We start from the raw sequence: 19612 nt of genomic DNA on the forward strand, positions 1-19612 counted from the left end.
ATCCAGCCATAGACTGATATTAGCTGAGAAGAACCATTGGGGGTACGATAGCATGTTCATTTTTTCAGTGTTTTCTAGCCTCTGTAAGAAATTAGTTATTGAGAGCTCAAGGGAGGTCATATTCCAGTGGGGGCATCTGCAAGCTTAAAATGAAGCATATTAATTGGTGCTTAATGATTGAAGAAAACGCTGATTCCTGAAGCTGAGCCAGCTTCTTATAGTCTGGATGGAATTGATTTCTGCTGTGCTTGTGCTCATCGTAAACATGAACTGTAGGATTATAAGACACTATTTTTTAAAAATATATCGGCATGTAATGATTCCTCTGGGAGGAGTTTAAAAGTCCGTAAATACAATTCCTCAAGAGAAAAAAAGATGGACAGAAACACAAAACTTCATGACTGGAACTTACTTTAAGATTTTGGACATCAAAAGTCAGAAGTCAGCAAATGCAAATAGTCAGTTAATTTGGATGTATTGATGTAGTGCCTGTGGTTTTCATCTTTGTGAGTTTTTAGAGACCTATATTGAAAAACAAACTTAATATTCAGGAAAAGATCCCCAAATATACAGCAACCCACCAGGGCCTGTTTCTTTCCAGTCAATTTGTCTGAGTCTCTTGTCAAAAATGTCTCTGATCACAGGAATGTTTCATAAGAACACAAAGCTGGAGCATATACAACTTCCACATTTCAATGTTAATTTTGATGTATAGACAAAAAGAGTAGGGGAGTAGACTATGAAAAATCATTTAAAAGGGAAAAATACAGCAAACAAACAAGCAAAAATGCTAGAAGAGGTCAATGGAGGACCTCTGACCATGAGGACTGGTATAATTTATAACTTGAATTCTTGCAAAGGTCGTCGAAATCCTTGGTAGGACATATTAAATGTGCAATATGTTACTACCTTAGCACTGTGAAGGACCAAGCAAGATTCTGTTCTTATCCTCTGTTTTTTTCTGAACCACTTTGTTGCTCCATCAATGTGCTGCAGATCGTACAATGTTCACTTGCCATTTCATACAGGAAAAAGACCTCTGGGCAGAAGGCTGACTCCCAACTACTGCTGACCAATTTTAGGAAAGACATGCTGTTCCTAATGAGAACAGAGAATTTGCATGAGAATATTTCTCATGCAAATTATTACTTCTAACTAATACTCCCCAAATCATTACAATCAGCTATTGGATTCCATGTAACGAAATGGAGTTGCTAGGCAATATGAGTGGTCAATCCTTTTGTTGTGAGAGCTCCCTTTAAAAAGTACTTTATTTATTGTATTCTAAAATGCAAACCTTTTGTATTTAAATATGACTGTAGATGTGTTAAACTAAAGTTTCATATTTGCCAAAAAAGGTAATATGTATCACTTGAATTTTGCTTGTGTATTACAAAGTTTTTCATTTTGGGACACATTTTCCACTGCAGTTTTGCAGGCAGAACCACAAGAGAACACTAATTAGCATGTTTTTAGGATGTAGTGGATTTTAACGGCACAACTGGAAAATCGCCCACATGTCCCTAGAAAATTATAAGCAGAGATTTTTCCAGCTGAAACAGAAAAGCAGATGGATAAGTATGAAACTAATGTTATTTCTTCTGGGGCCAGAATGTCAAAGTGAATATCTAATGAAGCTTCTTTTTTTTTTCCTTGAGCACAAACCATACAATACAGAAATATATCAAGTATCATTCTAAGACAGGAAAGTAAAGAGGACTTGAAGTCATTTAAATGTATATTAGAAAAGAGTGAAGAGCTGGAGCTTTACTTAGAGATAAGAGTAAATAAAGTCCTTTACTCATTTTATGCATGCTGGGTTGCAGCATAGTCTGACTTACATTAGAAACCAATCTTCAGTCATAGAATTCAGATCAGGATGCAACTCTCTGGAGACTGGATTCTGGGTCATCTATCAAGGGCAGATGATTCAGGGGCGCTGCTTATCATTTCACACCCATTTCACAAAGTAGCAAGTAAATTATTATTTTCCCTAAATTACTTATGTGAAAGTTGTTTCTAAAGACTGGTCTGGGAAAGGTTATTGTAAAGAGTGGAAATAAAAGTTCCTCTAAATGGAAAGGTTTGTCTCTGCAAAGTCAATTTCACATGTGCAGTATAGACAATATTTCATTAAATAACATTATAAAAGTGTTTTGCAATGACAATGTAGCCTATTACAATATACATTATGTTCAACAATGACTCAAGTTTACAAGACCCAGGATCAGGACTTCTTAGACTGTTAGCTAAAAGAACACTGGCAAGGACACCAGGATAAGCAGGAATATGGTACTACTGGGGGTCTTTTGACTTCCATCTGTCAAGAAAGGCAAGCAGATGTGGCTTCCCTGTAACATCTCATTGAAAGGATAACAGCTCTAACAGCACAGTACCTTGCCAAAGACCACGCTTGCTGATTTGCTTATTTGGTTTCACAGAAATAATTTTTTACCTTCAGCAACAAGTTAGTGAACTTGATCAGCCATATAATATCTACAAAATTGGTGTCCTTAGAGAAGAGATTATCTATTTTCATTTAAATAAGTGATTTCAGAGAACACAATAAAATTAAGTCAGTAATTACTTGCCCCATGCCCAGGCTATGAACCAGAAAAGGTTGCTGAGGGGATTTCTAATTATACCTCTTTTAAATGGATTTGAAAAGGCTAAATACTAACAATGTCAATGTCTTGGTCTATCACAGAAACGACCTGTGTCTCTATCTCTAACACAGCTACAGTAAAGGGGCAGTAAATATTTGTGATAGCAATATCACAACTCTTTTCCTAGATTCTTGGTATGTCAAAATCTGAGGTTATTGAGGTTGCATATGATAGCAGCAGTGTCTTTCACATTTCAATATCTTTGACTGACTTTATGGCAAATTATAAGGCTCGCCCTTGCATTAAATATTGAAGTTTCTAGGAATAAAATGTTATCTCTCTGTTCCAAAAAAAAAAAAAAATGTCCACATTTAGTTCTCCAGCTGACCCAAATACATACAACATAATTCAGTAATAATCAAGTTAAATTAATTTATGCAAAACATAGGGTAAATTACTTTTGATAATTTAATTGGCTTATTGATAGGTCATTTTTTATCTCTAGAGAATACTACAGCCTTCTGTATAGTTCTTAACGTCTATATTTATCACAGAAAACATCTCATCTTTAAATCAGGAGCTGAACTGAAAATAGATGAAAATAGGGAAAGCATTACATGTGCTTACCTCACTTTCACTCTCAGAATCAAAGAATGACCCTTGTTGGAAAAGACCTTTGTGATCATCAACTCCAACCATCAACTTAACCCCACCACCCTGAAACCTTGTCCTTAAGTGCCATATTCATATTTTTTTTAATCCTTCCAGGGATGGTCACTCTACCTCTTCTGTGGGTAGCCTCTTCCAATGGTCTGTGAAGAAATGTTTCCCTGCTATCTAAACTAAACTGTTCTGGTGAAACTTGAGGCCATTTCCTCTTGTCCTGTCACTTGTTACTTGGAAGAAGATGCCAATGCCCACCTGGCTACAACCTCCTTTCAGGCAGTTGTAGAGTGGTAAGGCGTCCCCATAGTCTCCTTTTCTCCAGGGTAAGCAATCCCAGCTCCCTCTGTCACTCCTCACAGGACCTGTACTCCAGATCCTTCACCTTCTCTGGACATGCTCTGGGGCCTCAATGTCCTTCTTGTGGTGAGGGGTCCAAAACTGAACACAGTACTCAAGGCACAGACTCATTGGAGCCAAGGAAGAGGGAATGATCAATTCCCTAGTCCTGCTGGCCACACAATGTGGTTATAGTCAGGGATGCTATCCTGATCTAGATGGACCTTTAGATCTCTTGTTCCCTTTCACAGTTTGCTTTTAAACACTAACTGTTCAAAAAGAGCCTGTGTATGGTGGAACATCACTGTGGTACTGAGAATTTAAATATTTCCTGTTTCCTTTTTGTTTTCAGTTAAAACAAACATGTCTGGTTGAATCATAGTTTTAAAGAGTTAAGATTTTTGCTATGGGTAAAAGTAGTTTCCATGATCATGTAAGATGTAAGTTAGGCAGGTAAATGGTAGGTTAATAATTACTAGATGCTTAGGTAAGAGCTAATTGATATAAGTATCTGCTATTATAAATTTACATATAGAAGAATGTAAAATAAGTAAACCACAAAGCATGAAGCCTTGGATCGTGCCAGAGGGTCACAGAGACCTGATGAAGACTCTCCTGACTTCATCCTTCGAGACCACTGACCCATTTCGAGACCACCGACGCAATTCAAGAGAAGAGCTGTGCATGCATGAAGGACTAATGGGCTCATTTTAATATGGGGTGGGGATGGGAGGTGCTGGGGTTATGCACATGTATTGTATGTAAGGTCTTGGGGAATAAATAGATGGCAAAGAACCTTGTTCGGGGCGGTCACACCTTTCAGAGGTGACTCCTGTGCTGCCAGCCGGTGAATAAACATTCCACTGTCTAACTTTAATTAGTTAGAGGGTCTTTGTCCGTGATTATACTGTTTTTTTTTAATGATTCATGATCAGGTAACTGTTAAATATTACTTTAAATATTTATTTTCTAAATTTTAATTTTGAACACTAAAAGTTCAAAGGTGGTATATTCAGGGGTGTTTCAAGACAGAAGTGAAGGATAGGATCTGACTCTTCTATTAAATAATGGTGATTAATGTGGTGAAGCATTGTCCTCTTTATTCAAAATACCAGTAATTCTGTGTCTAGTAAGGAGACAAGAACGATGTGCACAGCAGGAGCCTTGAATTTCTTTGATCCAATCTCAGTCCATTAATTCTAAGAGATGGAGTTTTGTATTAAAGAATAAAATAGGAAAGATCTCCAGATGAACTAAGAAAAAACCCCTCATAATCTGAAAGAAACATTGTTTATAACAGCAACTGATCTACAGTAGAAGAAATTGAAATTATTCAACAATTAAAACAGAGTGATTCACACCTTTTTTTTCAAACTTGTAGTTTTTGCTGTTTGGCTTGTGCAACTGATGGCTCATTAGTGCTTCATTTTCCTTCATAGAAGGAAACAATACATGAATTCTGAGTACTATAGAACAAATTTATGCTATTTCTGGTCTTAACATGCTTTTTCTATTTCTCCTATACATATATATATATAATTGATCTCTTATCAAGTAGTACTACTTATAAAAGTTTCTGTGTTAAGGGCAACTTTTTTATTCTCATTTTCACAGCTCCTTTTGTGATGCCTAATTCCCATTATTGTTAGTGGAAAATTAAAGTAAGCTAAGACAATGCAAGCAACAGAGACCGAAGTGTCACCAAGAAGAGCTATCAGAAAAGACAAATAATAGTAAACAGAAAATAAAGATAAATCCATACCCTCTTAGTTCTGCATTCATGTGTTAAGGAAGAGATAGAATTTAAACTTCTTACACAAACAACTAATCAGAAACATCCAGACTTCTGTAAGTTGTCACGGTGATCAGACACTCTGCAGATAAACCCCCGACTGCTCTGCAGACCAGAGTATAGCCGGTAGTAATTCATGCTGTTGTGTATAAGAGTCTCTCAAATATTAGGGAGATGTCTTCACTGAGTTTTGATAAAGATTCTCTCTCTTTTGTTAATGAAATGTCCTCTCTAGTATGTCCATCTTCCCTTGTATATAATATGTGGCTCTTTGATCATGCATTACTAGGTCATGGGAGACAGTGAAGTTAGCCTCCTTTTTTAACTCTTACAGACATAGAGGCACCAATGTTAGAAAATGCTAGTCTCTTTTTTTAGGGAAGAGATCATGTTATTTCTAGCTTAATGTTTGGATAAGCCATTGCAGAAAGCCTGGCTTTGTTTCTGGTGGCCTTCATGCCTTATTGATGACAAGAACTAACAGAACTACCAGTGAGATGGAAAAAAAAATGGCACATTTCTTTCTAACTTTTTCAGAGTGTATGAGACATGATAAATGTAAGAAAACTGTGTATGAATGTGCTTCCAGATCTTAGAGATAAAGTGTTCCTGTGCCAAAACATTATTCAAATGTGATGAAAATTGTCTCCAAAGATGTTGTAGGTGGTAGAGAGACTGATAGCCTTATTCACAACACTTAAAACTCACTACCAAATACAGTTAAAAAATAACATGACACTGGTTTGACACAAATTGCTGCAGACTACACATTTGTCATTCCCATTACTAAACAGAAACCAGGAATTATGGGTTGACATGTTTCTTATTCAAGTATGTCTGAGAGACTTAGATGAGAAAATAAATGAAACAGTCAATATTATTGATATGATTAATATAGGGTCTGGTTTGGCTGGCTTTTCAAGTGTGCAAGAAATTGCTTGTTGGACATCAGAGTGTTGTCATTCTGTAACAATTAGGAGATTATGGCTGTGAAAAGAACTTTCAATGTCAGTGAATCTGACTGTGAGGCAGCATATTTGAGAATCATTTGTGTTTACTGTGGTATGTGGTTTTATTTTCATTATTTGATATTTTTAGAAAACAGTTGAAGAAGGGGCTCCAGCTCACTTTGTAACACTTCCTGATGCTATAAGTATCTTCCTCTTGTATTAACCGCAACCATGTTCTGAAAGCAACTTAAACAGATCTAAGTATGGACTTAAGTACAGCTGTATAAAAAGCAGTCATGACTTCAAGTATTAACCTCTGTTAATACTTATAAACATTCAAAATTTCTTTGTATCAGATAACTTGTAGAGTGCTCATTTTCTAAGGCTTTGTAAGCAAATAACCTACAAAGTATGGAGGAATCACATAGAAGCAGCAAACATTAAGTAAATTCTGCATAATACAGTGGAAAGACACATTGTGAAAAGGTTCTACTGCCAATGCTAGTAGATTTGTTTTTGATAACCTAATCCTTTGCAGAACAGTTATAAATGCCAAGGGCATTATAATTCCTCTTCATACTAAAAAAGAAGTCAGTAACATTAAGTTGAAATATAAATTGTTTTATTTGCATCTGTACACACGTGCTGGATTACAGACCTAAGCAGTCATCACTTTCGCACATGTCAGCTTAGCATTCCTGTTGAGAAAACCAGCCTTGGGATTTTATTCTGAACACAGCAAAGTTTAGCATCAAGAACATATTTTAACATTAGGAAAAATTGCCCTACCTTGAATAAGTGAAGCTCGCAGGTTGGAAGATGACTTTTCTCATAGAGCCTTTGATCAAAATCCTAGAATAAGAGAAATCAGCAGGGTAAATGTAGCTGTGACCTAGGATGATATCCCAGATAATAACTGTAAATATTTACAACTCACTAGAGAAGTTGGTTTTGAGTTCTACAGTTATATATACAACTTGCCAAAATGAAAACTTGATCAGAAACAGCAATGTTGGCATTTTTGTTGTTTAGCTTTTGATTAGGTATCTTCACCAGTTTTTCTCACCGAAATCTTCCTTTGTAGCCAATGGAGAGAAATAAGAAAGTTCAGACATGCATGATGTAAAATCAGTTAATTTAAAGAATATATGTTATAATGGATGTTTGGGATGAAATAAATTTATATTTTAATTATTTCCTGTGGTTTTGTGCTTTTATATGTTAAACAGTCATGATTCTCTTTGTTCCTGAAAAATATACTGGCTCACAGGGGGAATTGGACTTCTTACACAGTGAGTAGAAATTCATGCCTCATTCTTATTGTCTACAAAACATAAATTTGCATAGATCAAAGTGACTAAAGCTATTTTTTTAAATGGAATTCAGAGCTTCTAGTAGAATTTCTTCTACAGATTTTAAGACCAGCCTTGAAGTGAATGTAGTTGTCAGGATAAGTTTGCAACAGGACTAAAATTTGTTGCCTTCTTGCTGGAGTGAAAGAATCACTGGAACCCTTTCAGTCAGACCTCATATAGGACAATGCACAATAGTCTCACCACTGGCAGCTTGGGTGGAGCTTGTTTGCCCCTGGCTTGGCTTTCCCAGTAGTACAGGCTATCAGGTGAGGCAGAGTAGGACAGTTCTCTATCCTACCACAAAGCACTTCTGAAGAAAGAAATAATTTAGAGCTCTTTCAACAGAATGGAAAAGCTTGAAAGGGAAGATCACATCTGACAGACATTATCAAGGTAAAGGTGTAACCAAAAAATGGATCCAGGATTCAGATATTACCTGCTTAGTTACTCAGATTATGAGCTTTATCCCAGATTTTTTCTAGAATGATTCAGATCACCAGACCTGATTAAACGCTGGTGCTGCAGAATTTCTACTTCCACAAGTTTTCAGAAAAAAACCTCAACTTTTTAAACATTTGTGAACTAAACTCTTAAAGACAAGCATTAAGCAACACTAATGTAGATGCTGAAATTAGGGTAGGCAAAAATGGCTGGATTTGTCTGACCAAATTAGACATCTGCAATATGTATGCTTATTGCCAAAGTGTGCATCTCAGTTCTTCTCCTTGTCAGAGAAAGAGGCTTTACAGAGTACATAGCACAGGAACAATCAAAAATAGGTGACTGAACCTCAGAGGCACCTCTTTCTTTCCATCACCTGGGAGAGAAATCAGGCATTACCTGTAAAGTCTTTTATTGACTGTGGTCAGTCAGATTAGAGGAAAGTAACACAGTGGTCAAAAAGGACCAGAGACATCTTTACTCCCTCCAGAGCTGCTGCAAAGAAAACAAAGCATGGCCCAAGTCTGACATAGCTCTTTGAAGCTGCTCAGGCTTTTCTCCTCTCTGGCCATTCCTTGGAATGCATCTACCTAATTTTTGATTAGTTATAAACTAGGCATACATCTTCACAGTCCTGGTTTACTGCTTACTTCCAGGAAGAAGAAGGTGACAAACTGGGCAATTTCATTCTTCCAGATCTCTGGAGCCCTAACAAAGGAGCAAATTTTGGGTCATTAAGTATTGTTAAGAAGGGGAAAAATTTTTACTCTTAAATCATCAGATGTTGTTTAAAAAGAAGATTACTAAATAGAGAAAGCATTTTTGTTTTTACTATGTACATTTAATATGTGTATAATATAATATTTATATATTTTCATATATTTATTTAATTTATATATACTTAAATACATTCAGATAATCTAATTTATTTTCTAGAAATATATTAATAGAATATGTTTACATATATATGTTATATTTGTAATATTAATTAAGTATATATAGTATGTATATTTAGTATTTAATGAATATTTACCTCATTAGTAAATACTCTCATCTTGTTCAAGCATGCTTCTCAGTACTGTACTATAAATCAGCAAAGTTAAAAATCTAATACAAGTCCAGAAGTATTTTCTTCTCATTCTCTTATTCCTTTAGCTTTCTTACGGCACAAAATAGCCTCCAGAGGCTGTTAAAATCACAAACAGATTGGTTTTAGAGAAAAACCCCTTGCTTTTATGTATATTTCTTGTTGCAAAATATATTGGGAACAATCCTTCATGGCATAGCATGTGTATATATTTTTGTGTTTCTAAATTGTATAGTGAAGATAGACATATATATTAATTTGTACATAGATAATGTGTATATGCTACCTAAATATAACAAGAGAAAACACAAATTAAAAAGAAACAAGTGCTCAATTAATGAAAATCAACAAGCAACCTGAAAGCAGGAGCATCAGGTGTTCAAAGTGAAGTCTGAGTTTGATCAGAGCTGAGATTGAGTGTTTGCTTAAGACTCACCTGTACATGGTTTTATACATGCACCCCTTGAATATGCATGGGTTCTGGTGACACTTAGTGTCCAAAGCTTTATTTTTCTTCTCTTTGAAGAGTTCTGTCTCTTTTCTTGTTCCTTTTATTTTTATTTTTTGTAAGAAGGATGATGAGGTCTTGTGAATGAAAAGGATGACTCTACCAGAGTAGCTGTTTGATGAATGCAGACTTTTATTTCAACTTGTACAATGGTGCTCACAGGTGAGAGGGTAGGGATTCTCAAAGGCATAAATGAGAAATAAGCAGAAAGTTTTATTGCCTTCCATTAGGTTCTTAAGAGCCTTTGTTGACCTGCTTTCTTAAATTTAGGTAACTGTGTATGTTAGTAAACATCTATAAAAAGAATACAAACCTGCAATCTACAGAAGGAGCTGTTTATAATGAGGCGTTTAGCAAAAAGAAGAGCAATGTTACAATATCTAGGTTGAAAAGAAGAAATAAATAAATCCCAGCCTGGAAAATCCTGCAGTAAGGACCCTTTTATTTTTTTTGCTTGCTTCTCATCCCTTGTATTTCAAAAACAAAAAGGAAGAGAAAAATACCTTGGGACTACTCTGCATGAGTACTGAGTGTAATTGCTGTTCTAAAGGACTTTATTTATGCAGTAGATCAGTGTAAAATAATACTCACTGCCTACCTGAGCTGGTACTAATTATTGTTTACATACCATTTAGATAATTTGAAAATATATAGACGTTATCTTAGAGAGTGTAGCAGGTTTGGGTTTTAATTTTGATGTGTTTTGAAATTTAATTTTCAATAGTGAGGTGTTTGAAAAAAAAATAAAAGAAACCATGCGAGGCTGTAGAAATATATATCCGTTTCAATGTGAACTTTTGAATTTTGGCACTGTCATTTTCTTCATGAGATCTTGGAATTTTCTCAGATGAAAAAATCCTACATTTTGACATTACACAAATCAGATATACCAAAATGCTCTGGGAGATGCAAGGTGTGGACTGAGGGGGATCCCTTCCAAACAAAATAATTGGAAAAGTAGTTTTAAAAAGTGCCTCTCAGTACTGTCCTGAAAGAAAACTGCAACTTCTTTTAAAGGAAAAAATGAAAAGCAGAAAAGAACCAATTCCCTTTCCATCTCCTCTCCAAGTGAATGTAATGTATAGTTGTTTGTAAGAAAAAAACCCTAAATTTACATAGGGTTACCTGTAAGATGCCAGAAAAAAAAGAATTTATGTAAAATGCATGCTATTATGTTTGCAATTAATTTTACATGTAATTTGTTTCCCTCACGTGTAGACCTTCAACATTTCATATGGGAAAAAATGGAAACTCATTAGTGGGCTGTTTACTTGCTTCATGCTTTTTTACCTTAAAGTTGCTCAGTCTCAGAGATTTTGTTTATCATGAATATTTATATTATTCTGCACCATGATAACCACATTTTATCACCGTACATTCTTCAAACAAAAGGGTAGATTAGAAGAATTTTCCTCATACATTTTTCGTAATCACTTTTCAAACTCCTATTATAAAATATATTCTTTATGTGGAATATAAGCTGTAAAATAATATTACTGCATATCTGCATGTATTCTAAATATTCTTTTGTAGCATCTAGATAATTTTAAAAATATAGGGACATCATCTTGCACTTCCATGAGGCAGTCAAATTCACCACTTCTCTATATTTTGTCTCATTTTAATCTATAGCTGTTGGCCTTCCTAATTAGCAGCTTGTCCCTATTTCTTCGAGCCTTATTTTATTTTATTAGCAGCTCTCCCTCCTTTCTTTCAGCATGGCTTTATTTTACTTTATTTTTTCTCTTTTCCATCCAATTTTGCATTATGGAGAAAGAAGTCTGGAAGCTTTTGCTGACATACAGTGAATAAAGAAACCGGATGGCAGAGGTAGTTGATCTCGTAGTCATAATCATGCACAGAGACGGAAAAACTGCAGGGTGAACTTTTTGATCCATAGCGTGGAGCTGTGAAATGATCAATTGCCTGTCCAAATCTGCTCCGTATTTACTATTTTTATGGAAATGTATCATCCCAGCTTCTGTTATGTATACTCAAGCTTTGCTCTGTCTCCACCCCTTGATGTTCCAACTACTTCTGTAACATTTAATAAAAAACCCTAAAAACACAAACACGGGGCCTTTTGAATGACTGGATTTTACTCTAATTGCAGCTGGAAAATCGGAGCTCCCACTCCACTTTCTGAGAAGCAGTATTAGAAAATGCAGATTGTGGATAGCTTAATGGAACTGGCCTATTTTCTAGAGCCATTTGTTTTGATGAGAGCCTGAGTGTAAATTCTGCGCAGAACACAGACAGCTATTATGCAGTTAATTATGCACAAAGTAAACATGTACAATTGCAAACAGCAGAATGCCACCTAATAATGGATAACCTGAGATTTATGGTATGCATGCCCAATCTGTAAAGGCTTCCACTCATGAATCTAAAATGAATGGAACATTACCCAAATGATCCAGAATGAAGGATTTAACATATCACTCTACCCTTATTGCTACTTATTCCCTGTCAGCAGATTTTTCATTTGGTTTTTATTTATTGCGCATAAACACCACGCAAATGATTTGGTCATATTTAAGAACATATGGTCTGTGCTTCTGATTACCGGTTATGCACTTTTTTACCAATTACTTGTTAAAGTAATCACTTCTTTAATTACGCTGGTCAGCAGATAATGATTTTGCCTTCATTTACTTGAAGACCAACTGCAGCAAAGTAAGTTGTAATGTGAATGTCCCTGGAAAAACAGGGCACATCCCTTTTGTGCATATTCATTCTCTTTTTATGTAGGTGTGTTTATAAATGTGATTGCATTCTACATTTATTCTACAGGTTTTCTGTGCCAGAGACTGGGCAGTACTCAGATGCAGTTAGCACAGTTGTGGCTGCATCAGAGCCCCTGCTAATGAGAGTGTTGGCTCACACACCACGATTAGCCCTCATCATCTCCACTGTGTCTCCTCTGCAAGGAGAAAAGGGCTTCAAAAATTCCAAACTAATTGTAAAGTAGCAAGAAAACCAACTAAACTGCTAGAGCAGCTTTTCAGTAAAAGGCAGCTACTATTGTCCCTGCACTTGGATTTTCTAGAGTTTTGTTTTGTTTTGCTTTTTTTCTAGGGAAAAAGAAAAAAACAGCCCCCAGACCCTGAGACACCTTTTGTAGCTTTTCTGTATGGGATCTCTGACACAGGGGACAAAATATTTTGCATGTTTGAGTAGGTCACCACATCAATGGAAATACTGCTGACATTGCTATCCAAGCCTCTTTTTCCTTTGGATTATTATTAATTACATGTAATGTCCTGCTGTAATCAGTTTTTTGTTCCTTTATACTTGCTTTCTGACTTTATTATTTTCTTTGCTGACTACTAGGTCCTGTCAAAAGGTTTCATTGATTCAATTACATTGTACAATCCTTTTGTCAGGGGTATTCTAGGAAAAGAAAATACAAAAGTGGAAAAATTAGACAGGAATAGTTGCATCATAAGCTTTATCTACATTGCTAAATAAACCAGATGCAGGGATGGATTTGAGGATGTGCTCTGTCATCATGCCTGTTATTTAAATGCTCCCAGTCACAGTTTTTGGCACCAGAATTTTCTGAAACAATGTCTGGGTAAAATTTGGGCCATAAGATGTGTCAGGGAGCTTTCATGTCCCCACTCATGAGCAATATGCAGTGTAGCAATTCTGCCCTGGACAAGTAAATTCTGCCCTCCACCAGTACCCAGGCAGACTGGCATCCTCAAGCACTGCCATGTGCCCACACCCAGGCTGCACCCATAGCCCCCAAAACATCCCCCACTCTCAGGCAGTGAAATACTGGAAGACTGCAACACAGATTTCTCAGTAGTCTAAACACGTTCAGCTGAGAAGAAAACACATAGAGATGATAAGCATGACTTATGGTGACTGAGGCTCAGAGAAAGATGAATACTAAGTGCTATGTAGTGTGGATATAGCCAAGTCAAACCATTTACCCAGAGACTGGACCCTGTCTTTGTTTTATTTAACAGCAAACATCGGGATTCGTGGAGAGAGATGGAAATGCATCATACTGTGAGATATTCTTGTCTACACGTGATGGGTGGATAGAGAACTTACCAATGTAATCAATAGATTTTTCTGATGTTTAGAGAAGGACAAATGATGTTCCCCTATGAAAAAAAATTATACTTAATTAGAAGTATATATAGATTTTTTTTTTTAATGTAGCATATTTCCCTTATAAATCACTGTAATTCTACTACAAAAGACATGTTATTATTGCTAATATTGCCCAGGCTGAAGTGACAGGTGTGCTGGACTCTATAATTCTCTTCATATAGATCACATCAGGAAATTAATTTGAAATAGTGGAGGAAGAATTGTGGTGATGTGAGATACATTGCTGTTGGCACACAAGCTGTCTAATTCAAAGCTAGCTGGTACATTTCTGCCTTTGACTGCAATTCAGACATGCTTGGATACATAACATTGCTGATGTTTGAACTACTTAGGCACTGTTGGCTTTCCAAACAGTTTGTTATGACAGCCCCTACCCCCGTAGGTAGAGGGAAAGATTCCATACAGCCACACTATCTTTCAAGCTGTTCATTCTTATTCCACAAGATGTTACATCTGACAAAAATACCCAAACCAAACAAAACCCCACACAAAATAAACAAAATCAGCCAAACCCCAAAGCACTCAGCTATAAAATTAGTAGTAAAGGCATATTTTGTGAATTTACCAGAAGAATAAATGAAACACACTGGAGAACCAGTAACCACAGAAAAAAAGAAACAAATCCCAAAGTAAGCAATAAGGTATGTCCTTCTTCTGGGCCATTAAAGGTTGTAGGTCACAACTGTGTACTGAATTGAATCATTCCTTTTTACTACTTTGATGGTCCTGCCTACTTTTCTTACATTATAGCTGAATCCATCCTGCCACCTACATTAAGGGCTTTTATTTCCTTACACTATGTAAGGGAGAGAGGGAAGCTCTACTTTCATCTTTAGAAGACAGTAGTCTTTTTTTTTCCTCTCCTTTTTTTTCTCTCACTTGTTCTTCTGTAATTAAAGCCAACAATTCAATTGTTCTTTACCAGCATTTTTTTGCTTGCATAGCTCTTTAGATTTTTTTCTCCTTTCCATTAACAATTTTATCTTTGATTACTATTGCTTTCCTCTGAATCAGTCTGCTTTCATATCTGATATTTTGTTCTTTTCATTGCAACCTGCTGTGTGAATCAGGTAAGCCTGGAAAGATACCTTTACAGAGCAGCCTTGATTGTGTTTGCTGAGCTGTGAGAAAAACAAGAAGCATAAAAAAAAACCAAACTCAGAAGCTTGCTTGTGAATCAGCCCCTGCTGAACATACAGTACAGAAAAAGAAAGAGAATTTTACACTTAAATTTAAAGAGACTTATTGAAGTCTCTTGCTGAGAAGAAACCATTTCATGTTGTTAGCTTGGTCTTAGTAGTTTTCTTCTGTCTAATGTACTGCTCCAGCAGTATGTTACATCCAGTTTGCATAGAGGCAAATGACAACACGCTGCCCAAGGCACTAGGGAACCAGGCTTTACCAAAGAGGTGTGGAAGCACAGCAGCCACCCCAGCAAGGCTGAGACTCCATTGCAGCAGCCAGGCTGACAGGAGGGCACACAGCTGCAGAAAGCCTCTAGGGCTGGAGGGACCTCTGATCTTAAAGGCAGCTTTGCAGCTGGAGCAATTACTGCCACACATCCACATGGATGTGAGGGTGACGGCTTCCAGCCTGAAGCCTACAAACAGCCACCCTCTGCTAATTGGGAACAGAGGAAGAGGAGAGCAGAGAAGTTAATAAGCGTGAAGTCAGTCCTGTGGCCAGTTAGTAGCAGTACTCTTTCTTGTTATGCCCATGAATGTGTTACAGAAGTATTGGCAAATCTTATCCTGCCTGTAGGGAAGCTGAAGTGTGGGTGGCTGACATGGAATAATAAAGACTCTTTTCTTTTAGCTGCTAGTTTGAAGGCTGCTCAGACTAGAAATGGCAAAACTCTACCAGATGATGGTCTCTCTGATGGCAATCAATAGTCTTGAAGTATTTATTTGTTAGCAGGAGTCTGTCTCATGAAAATTCCCCTTTAGCAATAGAATTACTTGCGTTTTAACAAATCAGGCCTGGGGCATGGGTAACCTTTGTGAGTGTCAAGAATGAATGTTTCTGATGGTCTTGCAGTTTCTCCCCTTTTCGTCCCCTGAAAGTCCAACTGAATTCTGCAATAAGTTTTGGATTAGGACTGAACTAGGAATGCCTCCCTGCTATGAAAAGGACTCATCAAGCAGTGGTGGAAGAGAGGGGAAATATATATCTTGACTGAGAGGATTTAGCAACTGTATTGAATTCCTAGAACTGGAGTAGATTTGGTGTTGGGCCAAAATATGGTCAAGTAGTAAATGTGGAAGACAGCTAATTGCTTAGCCATGAGCTTTCTTGTACTATAGCTGCTGTCCAATTGTGCTTTGGGGCAAAGACGTTTTATTTTATCTGACATTCCCCCTCTGAATCCTGGGAGGTCAGCTTCGGACTTGAATAAACAACTTCATTTATTTGTTTGTAACTTCTGCTAGTTTCACCATCTGGAATGAATTATACTGCACTGAACATGTTCTGCCTTATCAAATTCTATTATCACTTTGTGCTTATCCTGTAGTTTATCACTTTGTAACTGCTTGTGTAAAAATAAGTAAAGCAAGAAAATAAAACTATTAGTGGTTTGAAAACCCTTTAAAATCTTGTTTCAGCCATTCCTGTGAGCACCTGAGGCTTGAATCCTTGTTTCAAATATAGATAACTCTAGTAGTCTTTTTGTTGTCTGTATAGCTTTCTTGTTTTATAGTGGATTTTATGACAAATTAAACATCTTTGGTTTTACCAAGCAGTATATGCCTTTTATTTTTCTTCAAATTATTTGTCTCTAGTTGTAAAGGATTGTTTATTTATTGCCTTTCCTTTCTGTTATTTTTTAAAATTTAACTTGATTATCATCAAGTTCTGGATTTGCTGCCTCAATTCTTTCTAATTTTTAATTTGATTTAAAAATGCTTCATATTAAATGTGTGATTTTCATTTACATTTTATTTCAACATCATATCTCTGATTCTTTTTTTCTTCTCTTCCTCTCTTTTGCCTTTTCATTAATTTCTTGGATATGCTCTGTTTGTAGTGCAGAACTTAAGTGCTGAGTACTTTCTTTCTTGCTACTGTTAGCTAACCGTGGTCACAGGATGTTGATTTGTTTACATTTGCAGTTATTTTTTCAGGATCAAATCCTTCATGCTGTATCAGATAAGTATCTGAACATCATGAAAATAATAAACAGAACAGATTTCAGTCATAGCCCGAAAGTGTTAGGGAAAACTACTTTCAAAAGGCACTTTTGCAAACCATTACATATAGCAGGTTGAAATCTTTGAAGCATCTTAAATCTGGTAGCTTTAAATTTCAACTCTCACTTCTAGTTTTGAAGCTTTTTTGGCTTTCACATAGATGTTATACATCAATAAATATTTAAGTCTGACTCCTCATGTAAAAAAAAAAATCTTTTGGCAAAATCTATGAATAAGAAGTAGTTGATCTAACCTGATGATCAAATCGCAAAAAATAAGGATAGACTAAGGCAACAAACCTTGTCCATGATACCAAGACAAAAGTAATAACTAACATTTATTTATTCTCTCATTAAATGATGAAAATATTGTGCCAAGTATGCTTCTATTTAACATGCTTTGACCTACAGTACCACATAATCTTGTTCTGCCCTGTTTTGGGGATTCTTGCTGAGATGGTCAGTATACAGTGCAGTTGTATACTTATTCTTCAAGAGAAAGTTGATGTTTATCCACAGACATTTTCTTATATGGCTGCAGTATTACCTAATTTTTTTCTGGAACACTGCAGAAAAACTATTCTAAATCAAAATGTGGTAAATCTTCTGCGACATCTAAATTTGAGTCACTCTGACCAAAACATAAAAATCCTCGGACTAATACTGTTGATATAGAGGCTATGACCAGAATGTACCCTCCCAGGAATGTGAGTGGCAAACTGTCTACCTACAGATAAATCGTGAAGGAAGCTATAAAAACACTGTACTTAGTTCTAAAACAAAAATGGACAGTTCAGCAGAATAAAAGAAGCTGAACAACTCTGAATCTTATTAATTAATCAACTTTTTTTTTTTTCTAGTTCCTTCTGTCTAAAAGGATTTTGAAAGAAATCTTGGGTTCTACTACTCCTCAGCTGAAGTGGAACATCTGATGCATAGATACAGAAATCAGGAGAGCCCTTATGTGTGCTGCGATTTTCCAGGTAAATTATGTTTGAACAAAGTCATAACTTTATTAGTTTGGAATCATAAGAAACAAATAAATTTTCTCTTACAGTGAAAGAAAGGGAATGCTTTGCTATTCCACAATAAGCTTTTTGCTTTCTTGGAGCCTTTTTAGTTTGTATTTTTAAATAACTTTTAGAATTTGAATATCCTCGATAAGACTCCCTTTCAGAAACCAGTATCAAAAGGGGCTGAATATTGTGAAGGCTTTTTCTACTAGACAGCCAGGTTTGATTTTGAGTTCGAAACATGGAGCATGGATGAAATGACAAGTCACTAGAAGTATGGAAATAGCTGTAATCTTAATAAAGCCAAAAGGAGACTGAAAGAATTTTCTTGGAAACATTAATGTTTATGCCAGAAAAAATATTTTTAGAATGAGCATTTCCACACTGTAAGAGAACATCCATTTTGTTTTTATAGCAAGCCATGAAGAGTCAGTAAATAGCAAGATTTATACACAGATCTCCTGGGTACTGAGTTGGACAATCACATTATTGATTGACCACCATGATGGCACTAAACCTGAACCTCCTTAATGCCATCATCTGCAATCATCTCTTGATTAGATGCTCTGAAGCACCATAGCCAGGATCAGGTAGCAGGAGACAGTTCTGATTGAGCAAATCAGTCTGGAAAGAGTCCCTGGAGAAGAATTTCATTTTCCAGGCCAGAATTATCATCTCTGTGCCTTTGAATCTATACTAATAACATAATGGGGGAGAAAAAAATGTTTCTCATGATGAAATAAAACAGCTGTCTCCTTCCTTTCCTCTGGGTTAGGTTTATCAAATTATGAGCTGAGTATTACACAGCTCTTTTGCAGTGAGCAAAATGGACTGATAGTAGATAGATATTTTTAATTCTTATGTTATCTGCTGTAGGGCTGTTGACATATGTAATTATTTAGCATTATATTTGAAAGTGCTTTTAAAACTCTTGATAACATGAGATAATTACTGTCCCTTTACAGAAAAGTAAATCCCATGCCAGCTTCGCACAACAGAAACTAATAATATTATGGTAACTCTGATCTTAACAGATTCTGTTTGTCTGGAGCTGTGAATCAATGATATCCCAGTCTGTGATGCTCCTCTGGAGAAAATAAAGACCAAAATAGACAACAAAACAAAATTTCTCTAAAATTTACTTCAGCAAATTCAATTTTGTGTTAAGTTGCTGATGACAGTCAAGAAAACGGATAATTTTATTTTGTTTGGGCTAAATTATGCCACTATTATTCTCTAACACTTGAAAGAGTGTACGCTCAGAGAACTGAGATAAAACCATTGGGAGTCCTTGCAGGCTGAGGCTGGTATCAGATAACCAGATGTAGTGGCATTGGTTTCATCTTATCAGTGCACTGGTGCATATAATGTCTCTCCTTGAAAGGTTAAAAGTGGTAGAGTATCAGGGCAGTTGTCCCTGGAGTCTCCCTGTTTAACAGGATAAAGTGGGAAGCTCTGAGCCTTCTCTTCAGATTCCATTGGTAAAACCTATTATTAAAAAATCTCCAAATTAGTAGATGCTTTAAAAATAATTAAGTACCTA

At 36.1% G+C, this 19612-nt stretch overlaps 1 long non-coding RNA gene across 3 annotated transcripts in view; it reads left to right on the top strand.

Annotated features, from left to right (window-relative positions):
* Positions 1-19612, top strand: part of LOC148224416 (uncharacterized) — a 127079-nt gene that overhangs the window by 91766 nt on the left and 15701 nt on the right. For all 3 annotated transcript variants that reach the window (XR_015802548.1, XR_015802549.1, XR_015802550.1), the window contains one exon: positions 17917-18039. This is a non-coding gene — a long non-coding RNA (uncharacterized LOC148224416). The remainder of the gene's footprint in view (positions 1-17916; positions 18040-19612) is intronic.

This window comes from Sturnus vulgaris, chromosome 3 (genome assembly GCF_052056855.1).
Source record: "Sturnus vulgaris isolate bStuVul1 chromosome 3, bStuVul1.hap1, whole genome shotgun sequence".
NCBI lineage: Eukaryota > Metazoa > Chordata > Aves > Passeriformes > Sturnidae > Sturnus > Sturnus vulgaris.